Consider the following 15,530-nt stretch of genomic DNA (forward strand, 5'->3'; position numbering starts at 1 on the left):
GAGGTGAAATGTTGGGCCACGGGGCGGTGTGGTTGATTGGTGGCCTGTGCAATGAAAGGAGAGTGGTCAGCTCCCTAGCTAAGCAGTTCAGTTCAGTCCAGAACTGGTTGGAAGTTTAACAGTGAGCTGTGTGGAAACTCCCTGTTCTGCGCTTCTAACCTCAACCTGGAAGCATTTGACCTGTTTTTGTCCTCTGTTTTAAAGGGGGGTTGCTTATTGGGACTGTTGTGCATATTCGGAACAGCAAGCTTAGGTCAAGTTTGGATAGATTGAGTTCTGTAGGTATTCCTAATTCTGTCGTTCGTGTTTCATGGTGTAATTTTGTGAATTATTTTATTCTCTGATTTTAAACCTTGTAGTCAACTTCGCTAACTGAATCTGGGTAATTGTAACTGTAGACTTACCAATACAAATTCCAAAGCTATGGGCTGGGCTGCCTGCTCACGAATGTTTTGAGCGGTCTGTCCTAGTCCATAACACGGTTCACCGTTATTTCACTTCCCTGCTCCACGTTTCAACTTAAACCCGGCTGTTTGCAGATGTCCGAATAGACCCTCTCACTGTTAGAAACGCATTCCTGGGATATCGCTGTCACTCAGTGGGATAGGACTCACTGCCCATCCCTAATTACTCCAGAGATTCGGGGAATACCCTAATGTCCCGGACACTTGAATCCCTCAGCGCGGTTGTACAGCCATGATACCGCTGGGAAGGGAGGTCCAGGATTTAGACCCAGCGACACTGAAGGGACAGCGGTACATTTCCAACTCAGAACGGTGAGATGATTGGAGGGGGATTTCCGGTGGTCGGTTCCCCGTGTATCTGCTGCCAGTGTTCTTCGAGTTCGATGCAAACAATCACTGGGCTGGTTCTGGCCAGAAACCACATGTGTCTTCTGTGTGCAACGAGGAACGGATTCTCATTCAGGTAATTCACACCAAGACAAATAAATCTTCATTCCCTTACTGGGAAACGTATCCAAGTCTGGACGATGCAAACACGGACTCTTCAGCAGGGACTCCCTTCCGTGCTGCTGACTGTAACCTTTGTGACCTGACTTACACACAGTTTTTTTGTTTAGATTAGATTCTCTACCGTGTGGAAACAGGCCCTTCGACCCAACAAGTCCACACTGCCCCTCCGAAGAGAAACCCACCCAAACCCGCTCCCCTACCCTCTATTTACCCCCTGGCTATCGCACCTAACACTGTGGTCAATTTAGCACGGCCAATTCCACTGACCCGCACATCTTTGGATTGTGGGTGGAAACCGGAGCACCCTGTCCCTGTCCTTTGGGTTATAACCACCTTCAGCAGCAATGCTTCTCTCTCCAAGTTTCCGAACAGTTCATGTTTTCGCCCTGGGATTCAATGTGAAGATAGTGGCGCTTTGATAAATTGATGTTGTTCAGGAGTAGCACTGAAAGAAGGTACAGAACAGCCTGATGATAACAAGGGCTCGTTCTGAGGCGATGGTTTGTGGTGAAGTGGCGCTATCTACAAATAGACAATAGACAATAGGTGCAGGAGTAGGCCATTCAGCCCTTCGAGCCTGCACCACCATTCAATATGATCATGGCTGATCATCCTTAATCAGTATCCTGCTCCTGCCTTATCTCCATAACCCTTGATTACACTATCCTTGAGAGCTCTATCCAACTCTTTCTTAAATGAATCCAGAGACTGGGCCTCCACTGCCCTCTGTGGCAGAGCATTCCACACAGCCACCACTTTCTGGGTGAAGACGTTTCTCCTCATCTCTCTCCTAAATGGTCTACCCCGTATTTTTAAGCTTGTGTCCTCTGGTTCGGCACTCACCCATCAGCGGAAACATGTTTCCTGCCTCCAGAGTGTCCAATCCTTTAATAATCTTATGATGGATCAGGGAACCGGTCTGATTCTAAGCAGCGTAATGGATAACGTGACCGACTTCACATCAGAAGGTTGTAGATTCGAGTCCTACCTGGCTTGGTAGCAATGAGAGCTTTATTCCGCAGGCTTCCTTTTGCATTTCCGTTTCTGAGGTGATGGAATTGCATTCTTGCGTTTTGGATTTGAAAGTTGCATTTCAGCCCGTTGCAGCTCATTCTCACACAGGTGTATGTCAGCTTCTGAGGAGCTGTGGGGATTTCATCAGTGCTCTGTCGAATTTGAAAGCAGTATTTAGGTCCATTACAATCTGTTGTCAGACCGATGCATAGCAGGTCCTGATTTGACACAATGTGAGGAGCTGCTGGGATGAGAACCGTGTGTTTTGCAATTGGAAATTGCATTCCTGTCCATTGTAGCTCATTCTCAGACCGGTGGATGACAGCTCCTATTATGTCAGGGTCTGTGCAGCTGCAGGGATTGGATCAGTACGTTTTTAAATTTAAAAGCTGCAATCGGGTCTGTTGACCGTTTTAAATTCCAGCTCACCGCAGCATCTCTCATTGTCTGTCCAACTGGCTTGAGTTACACCTAAAGCTGCCTTTTGCTGGAGAAGCAGGTATGCGAGGTCGGAGGGCAAAAGTGAAGCACAAGGGGCGGGTATAATGCTGAGAGTTTTGCCCCTCACAGGGTATGAGTCTGTGTGTCTCTCTCTGTGGGTGAAAATAAGGATGTGTTCGTCAAGGGTGGGCACAAAACAGTGTGATCATTTCAAACTTCAGTCCCATTGCTGTGTCATTTAAGATCACTGGGAGAATCTCTTTAACATGTTCACTGCAAACATCCGAACATACAATGTTATGGGTCAAGACCTGGAATCTGGGACTAGAAAAGCTGGATGTCTTTGAGCCGCACTGCACGATGGGCTGAATGGTCGTTTCTCATTCTGCAAAACTTCAAAGACAAATTGAAATTAATGGACAGATAAAAAATAATCAGAAAGAAAAAGACAAAAGCGGTATCACTGAGAATAAATGCGAATGCTTCTCCCACCTTCTCATGTTACCTCCTGGTTCAGATTCGGTTCTCTCACCGCCGTGGCACTGGTTCTATTCCCGGTCAGGGAATGGGTGTTGTGTTCTGTAAACATATCGTGGTAACAGTATTTCTGACCAATTTTCCAAACCTGCAAGTTCATTGGATTTGTCCCAATCGTTAATAAGATTAACATAAAACAGAGAGCTGCAGATGCTGGGAATCCGAAACCAAAAACAAGAATTGATGGAGAAACTCAGCAGGCCCGGCAACATGTGTGGAGAGAAGCAGGGTTAGTGTTTCAGAGAGACAGAACCAGGTTAGTTATACATTTCTATGTAATAGGGCCGAGAAAATGATCAGATTTATCTGTCAGAATGTTTATCAAAATCTCTCATTAGCTTACAGCGTTACAAATTCAAAAGGACTCTATCGGCTGTAATGCTGTTTCTATTGCCCCGAGCTGCTGAAAGGCTGTGTTCAAATGATTATTTATTTTTGTCGTTTAGTTTCTGTCAGTTCACAGCCATGTCGAAAGGAGAATTGGTCCTTTCAGTGTTTACTTCAACATGTGTCTCGATTTGTGTCTCTTTCTCTGTGTATCCACCTGACCCTCTTCCACATTCTTCGACTCTCTGTCTGTCCATATCCCTTATTCCCCATCTCTGTTCTTCACAAAGCCTGACATTAGGAGACAGTTTGAGAGTGGAGCTGCTGAAAGGCTCTCTCCACCCTGGCTGGACTGTGTAGAACTGGGCTCACATTCTCCAATTAATGTGTCTGTCCCTTCGACCTGAGGTCAGGAGACATTTCTTCCTCAATATATTATCACACTTACAAATTCAAAATACAATACCTAATCCAACAGGAAAAAAACACAATTACACTACAGCTATAGGAGCACAATGGTGTATTCACTGTTGGTGTGAAATGAATGAACGGTGACAGCAGAGAATCAGGGGGGACCAGACCGTGTTGTCTGTGTCATTACCAGATCATTCCCCAGCAGGTCCGCAGTGTCTCCTGCCTCACCTCGTTATTTCCACCAAACTGGGAATGAAGCGTGGCTGGGGGAGGGCTGGAGTAACAGAGGAGCGGAAGCAGAAATGTTTGTGAAATAATTGAAATAAACTCCAGGTTCAATTAATAGTTAAAGAGAAATAAAAACTCACTCGTGGACTTAAACCAGGAATCATCAGCCGGATCATCGACTCAAACAGCATGCTGAATTGTTTGATCGGAGATCATACACTTGAAACAAGTTGACACAGTCACACATCAATACAATCAACGATCACCGTTCAGATTTGAACGGAATAACCCCCATCTACTTCGCCGGTGCATTAACCAACTAAACCAACAGCACCAGGACATGAGCAGCTTCACTTACCGATATGTGCAGTCCGGTAACCACCTGGTCACTAACTCCGAAATGTGTTTTCGGTATCACTGTTGCTCAGTGAGAATTGCAATCAACCTAAACTTTTGCCAAAACAGTTCACAGCTGAACATTCTTCACTGGAAATGGACAGAAATAAAAGACAATCTCCTTTTGCATTGGCTTCAACATGATTCTTTCGATCCCTCTAAACTGACAGGGTAAAGAGGATGTGTTCAACCTCTTGGCGTCCCTTAATCATATTAACACACACTCTCAGGGAACCTCACACCAAGAGGAACAGGGTCATTGAGGTGAATTGGTCAGCTGTGGTGTTTGAGTCAGTGTAAACAGTGAAGGATGACCCGTGAACACCGACACTGACACCATCAGCTCCACCTCACATCCTGCCCCATGCCTCCCACTCATCTTTGCTGTTGTCATAAACCTGGTCCCTTTTTTTTCCAAACGTTGTTCCTTCTCTCAGGCATATTCTGTCCTTGATTATTTTTCAGATGGATAATAAAGCAGTCCAGGCTTACGATGAGACCGGTTTGGTACAGAGATGAAAAGGGTATGGAGAAGCCTTTTATTTAGATATAAACAGATGAGACTTCAGGCCAAAGTGGTCATCTTTTAGAAGTCACGTAAAAACAATGACTGCAGATGCTGGAAACCAGGTTCTGGATCAGTGGTGCTGGAAGAGCACAGCAGTTCAGGCAGCATCCAAAGTGCAGAGAAATCGATGTTTCAGGCAAAAGCCCTTCATCAGGAATAAAGGCAGAGAGCCTGAAGCGTGGGGAGATAAGCTAGAGGAGGGTGGGGGTGGGGAGAGAGTAGCATAGAGTACAATGGGTGAGTGGGGGAGGGGATGAGGGTGATCGGTCAGGGAGGAGAGGGTGGAGTGGATAGGTGGAAAAGGAGCTAGGCAGGTAGGGCAAGTCCGGACAAGTCATGGGGACAGTGCTGAGCTGGAAGTTTGGAACTAGGGTGAGGTGGGGGAAGGGGAAATGAGGAAACAGGTGAAGTCCACATTGATGCCCTGGGGTTGAAGTGTTCCGAGGCGGAAGATGAGGCATTCTTCCTTCAGGCGTCTGGTGGTGAGGGACCGGTGGCGAAGGGGGCCCAGGACCTCCATGTCCTCGGTAGCGTGGGAGGGGGAGGTGAAATGTTGGGCCACGGGGCGGTATGGTTGATTGGTGGCCTGTGCAATGAAAGGAGAGTGGTCAGCTCCCTAGCTAAGCAGTTCAGTTCAGTCCAGAACTGGTTGGAAGTTTAACAGTGAGCTGTGTGGAAACTCCCTGTTCTGCGCTTCTCACCTCAACCTGGAAATATTTGATCTGTTTTTGTCCTCTGTTTTAAAGGGTGGTTGCTTATTGGGACTGTTGTGTGTATTCGGAACAGCACGCTTAGGTCAAGTTTGGATATACTGAGTTCTGTAGGGATTCCTAATTCTGTCGCTCGTGTTTCATGGTGTAATTTTGTGAATGATTTTATTCTCTGATTTAAACCTGGTAGTCAACTTCGCTAACTGAATCTGGGTAATTGTAACTGTACACTTACCGATACAAATTCCAAAGCTATGGGCTGGGCTGCCTGCTCACGAATGTTTTGAGCGGTCTGTCCTAGTCCATAACACAGTTCACCATTATTTCACTTCCCTGCTCCACGTTTCACCTTAAACCCGGCCGTTTGCAGATGTCCGAATAGACCCTCTCACTGTTAGAAACGCATTCCTGGGATATCGCTGTCACTCAGTGGGATAGGACTCACTGCCCATCCCTAATTACTCCAGAGATGCAGGGAATACCTTAATGTCCCGGACACTTGAATCCCTCGGCGCGGTTGTACAGCCATGATACCGCTGGGAAGGGAGGTCCAGGATTTAGACCCAGCGACACTGAAGGGACAGCGATACATTTCCAACTCAGAAAGGTGAGATGATTGGAGGGGGATTCCCGGTGGTCGGTTCCCCGTGTATCTGCTCCCAGTGTCCTTCGAGATCGATGCAAACAATCACTGGGCTGATTCTGGCAGAAACCACATGCGTTTTCAATGTGCAACGAGGAACGGATTCTCATTCAGGCAATTCACACCAAGACAAATAAATCTTCATTCCCTGACTGGGAATCGTATCCAAGACTGGGCGATACAAATTCGGACTCTTCAGCAGGGACTCCCTCCCGTGCTGCTGACTGTAACCTTTGTGACCTGACTTACACACAGTCTTTTTGTTTAGATTAGATTCTCTATCGTGTGGAAACAGGCCCTTCGGCCCAACAAGTCCACATTGCCCCTCCGAAGAGAAACCCACCCAAACCCATTCTCCTACCCTCTATTTACCCCCTGACTATCGCACCTAACACTGTGGTCAATTTAGCACGGCCAACTCCACTGACCTGCTCATCTTTGGATTGTGGGAGGAAACCCTGTCCCTGTCCTTTGGGTTATAACCACCTTCAGCAGCAATGCTTCTCTCTGCAAGTTTCCGAACAGTTCATGTTAGCGCCCTTGGATTCATCGCGGAGGTGACCCTGGCAAGTTGTCAATATGTAGTGTAAACACGGACTTCGGTCAGAAACACCCAGACACACCATGTACCGATATTTATATCTTTCAAAAACTGAGGCAATTGAATTCAAACAAATGCAGAACGATGCTCTTCCCTCAGCTCCACAGACAGAGGAACTCGGGAAAGCAGCGGCGTGACATGGTTCTATAGGTATAGCTGAGTGATTGCACTTATAACCAGGCAATCCCGTTTCTTATTGCGGTGTGGAATCCTGCTGCCGGTGGCTGAAGGCAGAGCAAGAGGGAGTTTGTTTCGCATCTCTGTGTTTGGGATTCCAATCCCGGCGGGAAAACACTTCTTCCAGGCGCAACACCGAGGGCCGAAGGGCCTGTACTGTGCTGTATTTTTCTATGTTCTATGAAACCTGAGGGCCAACTTTTATACACAAAGACCGATAAGCATATAGAATGAGCTGCCAGTGGAAGTGGTTGAGGGAGAAACATTAACAATATTTAAAAGGTATTTGGACAAATACATGCACAGGAATTGTTCAGAAGGATAAAGGGCCAAGTGCAGGGAAATAAGATTATCGTGGAAGGATAATTTGGTTGGCATGGATCAGTTTGAGCCAAAGCCCTGTCTCTGTGATGTGCAACTCTCACACTCTCGGACACAAATCAGATACCAGAAATGTTGGAGAATGCAAATTTTACTGAGTGGGAGAACTGAGGCTGATCAATATTAGTGAAGAAATGTTGCTTTGATAATTGCGGGGATGGACGGTGGATCAACCCACAGGGCCTGATAATCTACATCCAAGCGTACTTCACAAAGTCGTTCCAGCAATAGATAATGCATTCACTGCCAGGATTGTCTACATTCCGATACAGTCCCTGCAGACTGGAGAGCAGCTGATATCACTCGAATATTAAAAAATGGAGACATTGTCCTTGTTTTCTCTATAATCCTGAAATTTCCTGCGGTAGTTCGGAGTTCAACTGAGCCTCTCTTCGGGCGGAGTGTGTCCCCATGATGCATCGTACAATAAACTGATTAATACTCAAGGTCTGCCTGCAGTGATTTTCTACCACAGCGCGGGTGTTTAATTATGTAACTGCATATACATTTCTGTGTCTATTGCCATGTAAGCACATCATCTAGCCACGAAACCACTTTGGGTGTCAGAGGTCACCGGCATGCTCTCGTCGTTGGAAGATGCTCACGTGTATTTCAGATAATGTGCTTTCATGCAATGCAGCTTTCCTGCTTGATGAAGAGATGGTATACTAGCCTTCATTGTGAGAGGTTGAGTGCAGGAGCAGGGATGTGTTGTCGCCTTGGTGAGGCCACACCTCCAATATTGTTTGCCGTTTTGGTCTCCTTTTCTGAGGAATGTATTATCTATCCTGTCTAGTCCTGTTAAGATTTTATAAGTCTCTATGAGATTCCTTCCTCGTCCGCCTGAACTCGGGAGGAAACAATCCTAACGCAGTTAATCTCTCCTCATACGTCAGCCCCACCATCCCCTCAACCAGCCTGGTAACCCTTCACTGCACTCCCTCAAGAGCAAGACCATATTATTCTTCATCATTCTTGAAGCAGATCCTTTGCCTGACTGTAGAAAATCTCACCATGCAGAAAGTAAATTCACAAGTCACATGCATCCATTCCGCACTCATGCTCGGGCACACTTGTTTGATAATTTAGGGACTCTGCATTTGAGAGGACGCAGAATGTGCGAATTTGTAACGTCACCTCCAAACCTCAGCATAGCAACTGGGATAATCTCGTCCACATCCCAATTACACCCAACATGTCTTTCACTCCTCCCTCTTCATCTTCCAGGGCTGTATAATTCCTTGCAAGCACATCTGTGCCTCTCGGTTGTCCAGACTGAAATAAAGAGTATTGTTGTGACAAGATCTGCTGTTGGAATTGCTGAGGGAACTCAGCAGGAGCGGCAGTGCCTGAGGGAGGAAACGGAATTCTCATAAATTTCCGTAGAAATTCTGAAACGGCTTCTCTGATTCTCTCTCCACAGATGCGGCCAGACCGGATGATTTTTTGTTTTCCTGCAGTTTCTGCTTTTGCTTTTAGCTGAATGTCTATTCCATTGACCGGAATGATACACCCAGACACACCATGTACCGATATTTATATCTTTCAAAAACTGAGGCAATTGAATTCAAACAAATGCTGAACGATGCTCTTCCCTCAGCTCCACAGACCGTGGAACTCGGGAAAGCAGCGGCGTGACATGGTTCTATAGGTATAGCTGAGTGATTGCACTTATAAACAGGAAATCCCGTTTCTTATTGCGGTGTCGAATCCTGCTGCCGGTGGCTGAAGGCAGAGCAAGAGGGAGTTTGTTTCGCATCTCTGTGTTTGGGATTCCAATCCCGGCGGGAAAACACTTCTTCCAGGTCAGAAGTGGCGTCAATCTCCAATGCACTCCCTGAACAGCTCGGATTCACCCGTGCACCCTGATGAAGGGCTTATGCCCGAAACGTCGAATTTCCTATTCCTTGGATGCTGCCTGACCTGCTGTGCTTTAACCAGCAACACATTTTCAGCTGTGATCTCCTGCATCTGCAGACCTCATTTTTCACCCGTGCATTGCCAGCTTTGTGTGAATTGGTGTGTTTCCAGATTCCTGACTAGAGTTTTCTCGCTGAATTTGGTCAAGGCATTGACTGGAATAGACCATGATTCAATGTATGAAAGTACATTTCACTGGGGTGGAACCTAAACCCGCATAGTGACTGGGAATAAAACAATGGAAACTCTCAGCACAGGAACAAGAGACACTGAAGCAGACACATGAGGACTAATATCTTTTCTCTGTCAGTGAAAGGCGCTGCTTCACAAAGGGGAGACTTCGAGGTGAAGCAGTGACGGTGATAATTTCTGCTGATTATTCACCCGATGAAGGCCGTTTCTGACCGAAGTCCGTGTTTACATTACATACTGACAACCTGTCCGCGCCAGCCCAGCGATTGGGGCCAGTAGCGTAATGGATAACGCGTCTGACTTCGGATCAGAAGATTGTAGGTTCGAGTCCTACCTGGCTCGGTACCCTTTATTGCGCATGCTTCCTGTTGCATTGCCATTTCTGACTTGTTTGGAGATGCTGGCATTGGATTCCTGCGTTTGTGAATTTAAAAGCTGCATTTCAGCCCGTTGCAGCTCATTCTCACACCGGTGTATGTCAGCTCCTGATTTTACACTATGTGAGCAGCTGCTGGGATGAGAACCGCGTGTTCCATAGCTCTTAATTCCTTCTGACATCAAGAATTTATCAATCTCTGCCTTGAAGACATTTAGCTTCCAGGCCTCCGCTGCACTCTGTGACAATGAATTCCACAGGCCCACCACTCTCTGGCTGAAGAAATGTCTCCGCATTTCTATTCTGAATTGACCCTCTCTAATTCTAAGGCTGCGTCCACAGGTCCTAGTCTCAGGACTAGAAGGTGTCAGTCTCATGTTTGGATGGAAATCATATAAGGAAATGGAGTACTGGGCTAATGGTCGGATACTTGGTAGTGTGGATGAGCAGTGGGATCTTGGTGTCCATGTACACAGATCTCTGAAAATTGCCACCCAGGTAAATAGTGCTGTGAAGAGGCATATGGTGTACTGGCTTTTATTGGTAGAGGAATTGAGTTCCGGAGTCCTGAGGTCATGTTGCAGTTGTATAAGACTCTGGTGCAGCCGCATCTGGAGTATTGTGTGCAGTTTTGGTCGCCATACTATAGGAAAGATGTGAAGGTACTGGAACGGGTGCAGAAGAGGTTTACCAGGATGTTGCCTGGTATGGTAGGAAGATCGTATTAGGAAAGGTTGAGGCACTTGGGGGTGATTTCTTTGGAGAAAAGAAGGTTTAGGGGTGACTTGATAGAGGTGTGCAAGATGATGAGGGGTTTAGGTAGGGTTGACCATAAGAACCTTTTTCCATGTATGGAGTCAGATATTACGAGGGGGCATAGCTTTAAATTAATGGTGGTAACTACAGGACTGATGTTAGGAGTAGATTCTTTACTCAGCGAGTCATGAGTTCATGGAATGCCCTGCCAGTAGCAGTGGTGGACTCTCCCTCTTTATGGGCATTTAAACGGGCATTGGATAAGCATATGGAGGATAGTGGGCTAGTGTAGGTTAGGTGGGCTTGGATCGGCGCAACACCGAGGGCTGAAGGACCTGCACTGGGCTGTATTTTTCTATGTTCTATGTTCTATGAAACCTGAGGGCCAACTTTTATACACTAAGACCGATAAGCATATAGAATGAGCTGCCAGCGGAAGTGGTTGAGGGAGAAACATTAACAATATTTAAAAGGTATTTGGACAAATACATGCACAGGAATTGTTCAGAAGGATAAAGGGCCAAGTGCAGGGAAATAAGATTATCGTGGAAGGATAATTTGGTTGGCATGGATCAGTTTGAGCTAAAGCCCTGTCTCTGTGATGTGCAACTCTCACACTCTCGGACACAAATCAGATACCAGAAATGTTGGAGAATGCAAATTTTACTGAGTTGGGGAACTGAGGCTGATCAATATTAGTGAAGAAATGTTGCTTTGATAATTGCGGGGATGGACGGTGGATCAACCCACAGGGCCTGATAATCTACATCCAAGCGTACTTTACAAAGTGGTTCCAGCAATAGATAATGCATTCACTGCCAGGATTGTCTACATTCCGATACAGTCCCTGCAGACTGGAGAGCAGCTGATATCACTCGAATATTAAAAAATGGAGACATGGTCTTTGTTTTCTCTATAATCCTGAAATTTCCTGCGGTAGAACCGAGTTCTACTGAGACTCTCTTCGGGCGGAGTGTGTCCCCATGATGCATCGTACAATAAACTGATTAATACTCAAGGTCTGCCTGCAGTGATTTTCTACAGCAGCGCGGGTGTTTAATTATGTAACTGCATATACATTTCTGTGTCTATTGCCATGTAAGCACATCATATTGCCATGAAACCACTTTGGGTGTCAGAGGTCACCGGCATGCTCTCGTCGTTGGAAGATGCTCACGTGTATTTCAGATAATGTGCTTTCCATGCAATGCAGCTTTCCTGCTTGATGAAGAGATGGTATACTAGCCTTCATTGTGAGAGGTTGAGTCCAGGAGCAGGGATGTGTTGTCGCCTTGGTGAGGCCACACCTCCAATATTGTATGCCGTTTTGGTCTCCTTTTCTGAGGAATGTATTATCTATCCTGTCTAGACCTGTTAAGATTTTATAAGTCTCTATGAGATTCCTTCCTCATCCGTCTGAACTCGGGAGGAAACAATCCTAACGCAGTTAATCTCTCCTCATACGTCAGCCCCACCATCCCCTGAACCAGCCGGGTAACCCTTCACTGCACTCCCTCAAGAGCAAGACCATATTATTCTTCATCATTCTTGAAGCAGATCCTTTGCCTGACTGTAGAAAATCTCACCATGCAGAAAGTAAATTCACAAGTCACATGCATCCATTCCGCACTCATGCCCGGGCACACTTGTTTGATAATTTAGGGACTCTGCATTTGAGAGGACGCAGAATGTGCGAATTTGTAACGTCACCTCCAAATCTCAGCATAGCAACTGGGATACTCTCGTCCACATCTCAATTACACCCAACATGTCTTTCACTCCTCCCTCTTCATCCTCCAGGGCTGTATAATTCCTTGCAAGCACATCTGTGCCTCTCGGTTGTCCAGACTGAAATAAAGAGTATTGTTGTGACAAGATCTGCTGTTGGAATTGCTGAGGGAACTCAGCAGGAGCGGCAGTGCCTGAGGGAGGAAACGGAATTCTCATAAAGTTCCGTAGAAATTCTGAAACGGAGTCTCTGATTCTCTCTCCACAGATGCGGCCAGACCGGATGATTTTTTGTTTTCCTGCAGTTTCTGCTTTTGCTTTTAGCTGAATGTCTATTCCATTGACCGGAATGATGCACCCAGACACACCATGTACCGATATTTATATCTTTCAAAAACTGAGGCAATTGAATTCAAACAAATGCAGAACGATGCTCTTCCCTCAGCTCCACAGACAGAGGAACTCGGGAAAGCAGCGGCGTGACATGGTTCTATAGGTAAAGCTGAGTGATTGCACTTATAAACAGGCAATCCCGTTTCTTATTGCGGTGTCTCGCTGAATTTGGTCAAGGCATTGACTGGAATAGACCATGATTCAATGTATGAAAGCATATTTCACTGGGGTGGAACCTAAACCCGCATAGTGACTGGGAATAAAACAATGGAAACTCTCAGCACAGGAACAAGAGACACTGAAGCAGACACATGAGGACAAATATCTTTTCTCTGTCAGTGAAAGGCCCTGCTTCACAAAGGGGAGACTTCGAGGTGAAGCAGTGACGCTGATAATTTCTGCTGATTATTCACCCGATGATTGCCGTTTCTGACCGAAGTCCGTGTTTACATTACATACTGACAACCTGTCTGCGCCAGTCCGGCGTTTGGGGCCAGTAGCGTAATGGACAACGCGTCTGACTTCGTATCCGAAGGTTGTAGGTTCGAGTCCTACCTGGCTCGGGGCCGTGGCGCTCTTTATTGCGCATGCTTCCTGTTGCATTGCCATTTCTGAGTTGTTTGGAGATGCTGGCATTGGATTCGTGCGTTTGTGAATTTGAAAGTTGCATTTCAGCCCGTTGCAGCTCATTCTCACACCATGGAGACAGATCTCTGAAAATTGCCACCCAGGTAAGTAGTGCTGTGAAGAGGCATATGGTGTACTGGCTTTTATCGGTAGAGGAATTGAGTTCCGGAGTCCTGAGGTCATGTTGCAGTTGTATAAGACTCTGGTGCAGCCGCATCTGGAGTATTGTGTGCAGTTTTGGTCGCCATACTATAGGAAGGATGTGAAGGCACTGGAACGGGTGCAGAAGAGGTTTACCAGGATGTTGCCTGGTATGGTAGCAAGATCGTATGAAACCTGAGGGCCAACTTTTATACACTAAGACCGATAAGCATATAGAATGAGCTGCCAGTGGAAGTGGTTGAGTGAGAAACATTTCCAGTCCCCAGAGTTCGAGTTTCTCCCACACCGCACACCCCATTCCCACTCCCCAGACTCTATGCATCACCCTCCCCACACCCGCAACCCACTCCCAGAGTCTGCGTGTCTCCCTCCCCCTCATACCCACACCCCTACTCCCCAGAGTCGATGTTTCTCTCTCACCCCATACCCCAAAATACACTCCCCGAATCTGTTATGCTCCCCCCTACCCGACTCACACAAATCCCCATTGCCAGAGTCTCTTTGGCTTCACCCCCACACACACACACACACCACAGTCACACTCCCAGAGACTGAGGGCCTCCCTCACTCCACGCCCACATTTCCAGTTCCCAGAGTTCGAGTTTCTCCAACACCACACACCTCATTCCCACTCCCCGACTCCGTGCATCTCCCTCCCAAAAACCTCTATTCCCACTCCCACACTCTGTGTGTCTCCTTCCTCCCACACCCCCATCCTCACTCCCAGAGTCTGTGTGTCTCCCTTCACTCCCACATTCCCATCCCCACTCCAGAGTCTGTGCGTCTCCCTCCCACCACACCTCTAACCCCACTCCCAGAGTCTGTTGTCAAAATTCCCCGACATCTCCATCCCCACTCTCAGAGTCTGTGTGTTTCTCGCCCTCATCTTTTATCCCAGAGTCCGTGTGATTCCCTCCTCCTACAGCCAACTCCCAACTCCAGTGTCTATGCATCTCTTCACCCATGCTCATCCCAACTTCCACAGTCTGTGTATCTCCCTCCCGCAACATCTCCACCCCATTGCAGAGTCTATGTGTCTCCCTCTCCCTCACACACCCAAGGTCTGTGAGTCTCCCTCCCTCCATACCCCCATTGCCACTCCTAGAGTCTGTGTGTCTCCTGCCCCCCACTGCCCCATCCCCACTCCCTGGGTTTCTTTGTCTCCCTTCATCACCCCCCATACTCCCATCCCCACTCCCAGAGTCTATGTGCTCCCCTTTACCCAACAATCCCATTCCCACTCGGTAGAGTGTGTTTATCACCCTCCCCACATACACCCATCCTGACTCCCAAAGACTATGTCTCCCTCTCCCCCCACACTGCCATTTGCACTCCCGGAGTCTGTGTGTCTCCCTGGTCCACACATCTCCATCCTCACTCCCTAGAGTTTGTGCTTCTCCATCCACACCTCCCCACACTGCTGAAGGCTGCAGAATATAGAATCTAAAACCGATTTTTTAAAAAAAGTTTATATCATACGAAAAAGTAACAAAAAGTGCAAGATCAGAAATATTAAAAGGTACAGTCGAAGTGCTCCAGATTTTGAGAATTGAATGACCTTGTTAGATGGTTTGGAGATTCGTCCAACAACGTCCTGGAATCAGACTGTTAAACCGAGTTCGAAGGTTGATTTGTAAATGTTACATCAAAGTGATTGCATACCGCCCCATGAACTTGTTTCCAGATATAGGCCACATTGGCAGATGTTTCCTCAGACTGTTTCCCCTGGGTATTTATTTTCTGATCAGAAGTGAAATGGGTGGCACACAGAAACAGGAAGTTTTGGGTCAGCTGAGAATGACACACCGGGCAACAATCCCCTGTTATCAGTGCAAGCAGTCTTCCTGCCTGTGGGGGTGAACGCACACTGACAGCATCAAAACCAAATAGGCAGATTACGGTTGGTTTCAACATTGTATTCAATTCCATTCTCAGTTTCCACAATGAAACATAAAACACCCAAGA

The 15,530-nt window shown here is 46.9% G+C and overlaps 2 non-coding genes across 2 annotated transcripts; both read left to right on the top strand.

Annotated features, from left to right (window-relative positions):
• The first annotated feature begins 9,792 nt into the window (after nucleotides 1–9,792).
• trnar-ucg (transfer RNA arginine (anticodon UCG)) lies at nucleotides 9,793–9,865 on the top strand. The gene has a single exon. It is a non-coding gene; the product is annotated as a tRNA-Arg (tRNA).
• Nucleotides 9,866–13,266: 3,401 nt separating this feature from the next.
• Nucleotides 13,267–13,339, top strand: trnar-ucg (transfer RNA arginine (anticodon UCG)). Its single transcript has one exon. It is a non-coding gene; the product is annotated as a tRNA-Arg (tRNA).
• Nucleotides 13,340–15,530: the final 2,191 nt, after the last annotated feature.

The sequence above is a fragment of the Hemiscyllium ocellatum genome (assembly GCF_020745735.1).
Source record: "Hemiscyllium ocellatum isolate sHemOce1 chromosome Y unlocalized genomic scaffold, sHemOce1.pat.X.cur. SUPER_Y_unloc_2, whole genome shotgun sequence".
Taxonomy (NCBI): domain Eukaryota; kingdom Metazoa; phylum Chordata; class Chondrichthyes; order Orectolobiformes; family Hemiscylliidae; genus Hemiscyllium; species Hemiscyllium ocellatum.